This window comes from Eriocheir sinensis, chromosome 58, assembly GCF_024679095.1.
Source record: "Eriocheir sinensis breed Jianghai 21 chromosome 58, ASM2467909v1, whole genome shotgun sequence".
NCBI classification, from domain to species: domain Eukaryota; kingdom Metazoa; phylum Arthropoda; class Malacostraca; order Decapoda; family Varunidae; genus Eriocheir; species Eriocheir sinensis.
Window position 1 is genome coordinate 6,923,692 of NC_066566.1, and position 3,986 is coordinate 6,927,677.

At 49.2% G+C, this 3,986-nt stretch overlaps 1 protein-coding gene across 2 annotated transcripts in view; it reads right to left on the minus strand.

Moving 5' to 3' along the window:
- Window positions 1-908: 908 nt before the first annotated feature.
- LOC126985102 (uncharacterized) overlaps window positions 909-3,986 on the minus strand; it is a 71,348-nt gene continuing 68,270 nt past the window's right edge. For both annotated transcript variants that reach the window (XM_050839556.1, XM_050839555.1), the window contains exon 3: window positions 909-3,986. This exon is cut by the window's right edge. The gene's annotated coding sequence lies outside the window, so the exon portion shown is untranslated.

The window sequence follows — 3,986 nt, forward strand, 5'->3', positions numbered from 1 at the left end:
AAGAGGAGGAGGTAACTTTTGAAGAGAACCCCCAAGCATTCTCTCTCTCTCTCTCTCTCTCTCTCTCTCTCTCTCTCTCTCTCTCTCTCTCGTCATTCCTCTTCCCTCCCATTTATCACTTCAAATGCTCCTTTTTTTTTTCTCTTTCTCTTCTCATTCATATTTCTTCATCCTCGCTCTTCTCTCTTATTCATCACCTTCCTCTCCTCCCATCCATCATTCTCCTTCCTACTTCCTTCATTCATCATTCTCTCTCCCTCCCATTCGTCACTCCTCACCCTTCACTCCTTCGCTTATCACTCTCCTCTTCACACATGTATCTTCTCTCTCTCTCTCTCTCTCTCTCTCTCTCTCTCTCTCTCTCTCTCTAGCATTGGACGACAAAAGTAAAAAGACGATGCAAAAAAAAAAAAAAGGTATTCTTGACCTTGAACTGACCTTTTCCTTTTTGGGGAGGGGGAGGGGGAAGGGAGAGGGAAGGGGAGGGGGATGGGGAGGGGAAGAAGGAGGGGGAAAGGGAGAGTGAAGGGGAGGAAGAGGGGGAGGGGAGGGAGAGGGAGGGGGAGGGGGAGGGTAGGGTCTGAAACTGATGAAGCGTGTTTCGGAGTCTCGTCTCGTTAGTTTCATTGATTCATATTGCAGATTCACAATTATTATTTATTTTTTTTATAATATTTTTAGGTTGCATTGTGTGTGTGTGTGTGATGGTGAAGGATTGGTCTCTCTCTCTCTCTCTCTCTCTCTCTCTCTCTCTCTCTCTCTCTCTCTCTCTCTCTCTCTCTCTCTCTCTCTCTCTCTCTCTCTCTCTCTCTCAAAGAAAAAAATAAGTGATTCTACGTATATACGCCAACCGTCTCATCACAAAGGTCAACTCTCTCTCTCTCTCTCTCTCTCTCTCTCGCTGCCAACGAACCGTAATGGAATGCGACGCGACGCGGACGAGAATGAAAAGAGGAATGCGAAAAAAAGACGAACAGAAGAACAATGGAAGAGGCGATCCATTTCAGGCTACACGAGAGAGAGAGAGAGAGAGAGAGAGAGAGAGAGAGAGAGAGAGAGAGAGAGAGAGAGAGAGAGAGAGAGAGAGAGAGAGAGAGAGAGAGAGAGAGAGAGAGAGAGAGAGAGAGAGGAATGAGCTGAAATGTAACTCAAAATTTTGTGCAAGACTTGGAAAGAAAAACAGACGCACAGCTCAAGGAGGAGGAGGAGGAGGAGGAGGAGGAGGAGGAGGAGGAGGAGGAGGAAGACGAGTAGGAGGAGAAATAGCAAGAGGAGTAGAGAAGCAGGAAGAGGCGGAGAAGGAAGACATAAAAAAAGAGGATGAAAAGGAAAGTAGAACAGGAGGAGGAAAAGAAGGAAACGGAAAAAAGAAAGGAAGGAACGAACAAACAAACGAACGAATGAAAAAGGAAAAAAAAAAACAAGAAACAACTCACAAACAGGATTACAAAAAACAAACACAAGAAAAAGGGGAGGGGGGGGGGGGGAGGAAGGGAGTCAAGGTGGCATGGAGGAAGGGAGGGAGGAGGGGAGGAGGCCGAGGAGGCGGAGGCGTTGTGAGGGAGTGCAACCTGAGGACGGAGACTGCTAAAAAAAATAAAGAAAGGAAGGAAGGGAGGAAAACAGGCAGTGGCGAGGAAAACGGAGCCTGCCGAAGAGAAGAAAGGAAAAAAAAAAGTAGGAATAGAGGGGAAGGAGGGACGAGAAGGCAGAGGAAAACGGACAGGGACGACGAGGAGAAAAACGAAGGCTGGCGAGGAAAAATAAAGGAGAGAAAGGAAGGAAGGGAAGGCAGGCAGTGAGAGAGGAAAGCACGGAGGAAGGGAGGGAGGCAGAGTTGGGGCAGCGGCAGGACGGGGCAGGAGGAGGAAGAAGCTGCCCAACACACCTCCCGGGCTGCACCTCTCCTGGCAGGTAAACGGCAATCAATTATCACCTGCGTGGCGGTATAATTGTCCGAGACCCGGGTGTTCAGGGCGCGATTTATGATGCGGGTTGAGAACTGGTCTTTGGGGGGCGAGGGGGAGGGGAGGGAAGGGAGAGGGAGGGAGGAAGAGAGAAGATTCAGTCAGTTTCTTCCATGCCCTCTCCCCCTCCCCATGCAATTCTTGGCCGGATGGGAAGGAGGAGGAGGAAGAGAAGAAAAGGAAGATGATGAAGAAAAAAAGAAGAAAAAGAAGATAGACAGAGAGAGATAGAGTCAGTCCCTTCCATATGTATCTCCCGACTGAATGGAAAAGGAGGAAAGGGAGAGAGGGAGAGACAAGATTCTGTCCCTCCCATATGCATCTCTTGGCTGGAGGGAAGGAGGGAGGGAGGGGGGAGGAAGGGAGATTCATGAGGAGAGAGTGTGGGCCTTGTGGTGGTGGTGGTGGTGGAGGAAAGGAAGGAACACAAATGGAGGTAGGAAAGGAGGCCACGATGGAGGAGGAGGAGGGTAAGGAGGACGAGGAAAAGGAGGACAAAGAGGAGAAAGAGGAAAAGCCTTGAATGAAAAAGAAAAAAATAATATGGGAAGAAACAGATATTAAGTAGAAAAAAACAGAAGGAATAGAAAACGAACATTAAAATAAAACACACACAAAATGACGCGTATAAAAAAAAAAGATGACTATTTTGATGCTATAAAGGAAAGGAAATTAAGGAAAAGTGTAGCACTGAAGCTAAAAAATCACTCACATAGCCAAGTACTAAGAGCCAGGCAGCCAACTAGATAGCAAGGTATAGACATGTTGCCAGCCAGAAAGCCAGCCAAGTATCGAAACAGGTAGCCGGTAAACGAACCAGCCAGTCAGCCAGCCAGCTATATCGTCAGTAATCCACCTAGTCAGCTATCAATCAGTCAGTCAGTCAGTCATCCACCAAGTCAGTCAGCCAGTCAGTAATCCAGCCAGTCAGCCACCCATCCAACAAGTCAGCCAAGTCACTCAGTAAGTCAACCAGTCAATCAGTCACCCATCCACCTAGTCCTCAATCCAGTCATCCAGTCAATCAACCACCAAGTCAGTCAGCCTGGTCAGTCTAGCTAGCCACCCACCTTGTCAGCCATCCACCAGTCAGTCAATCGGTCATTTAGACAGTCAACCAGTAAGTCAGCCATCTCGTCATCCGTCCAATCTACAAGCCATCCTGGTATCGCGCCACGTAGCAGCCTCGAGGTAGCCAGGTAGGTAGGCAGGTAGGTAGGTATGGTAGGCAGCCCGCGAGCCCCTGTTACAGTGGCGTGAAGGTGTACGTTGGTCAACACGGCAGTTTACACGAGCCACACAAAAACCCCGCGGCGTGTATGCGGAGGGGAGCAGACAGTGCCAAGCCACCCACCCATACGATGTTTGCATTCTGGCTTCCGTTCATGGCTGCTCCGCCCGGCTCGTTGGGAGGGGGGAGGGTGAACGGGTGAGGCGGAAAGGTGAGGAATGGAGAGCAAGGAAGGGAAGGTATGGGAGGAGAATGGGAAGGCGATGATAAGAAAGGAAGGAATGGAATGGAGGGGAAGAGAAAGGGGGAATGGGGAGGAATGGGTGAGGTATAAAGGAATGGAACGCAAGAGAGAGAGACAATGGGAGAGAAAGGATGGGGTTGTTGAGGAAGGAAGAAATGGAATGGAGAGGAAGAGAAAGGGAAGAAAGGGAGACAGAGGCGAAACAATAAACAAAGAAAAAAATGGGAGGATGAAAAGGGAGACAGGAGAGGCAGGAAGAGGGAGAAGAGAAGAGAGGGAGGACAGTGAAGGTAAAAAAGGGAGAAGTTGGGAGACACTGGCGGAGGGAGAAAGAGGATTGGTTAAAGGAGGGAGGGAGGGAGGGAGGGAGTGGAGATGGAGGGCCGTGATGATGATGGTGGTGATGGTGGAGATTCTACAAGTCACAGGGACGGTGGTGGTGGTGGTGGTGGTGGTAGTGGTGGTGGATATAACACACAACTGATGTTCCTAAAATTGAACCAACCATGTCTATCATTTTAGTCCTCTTCCTTCTCTTCTTCCT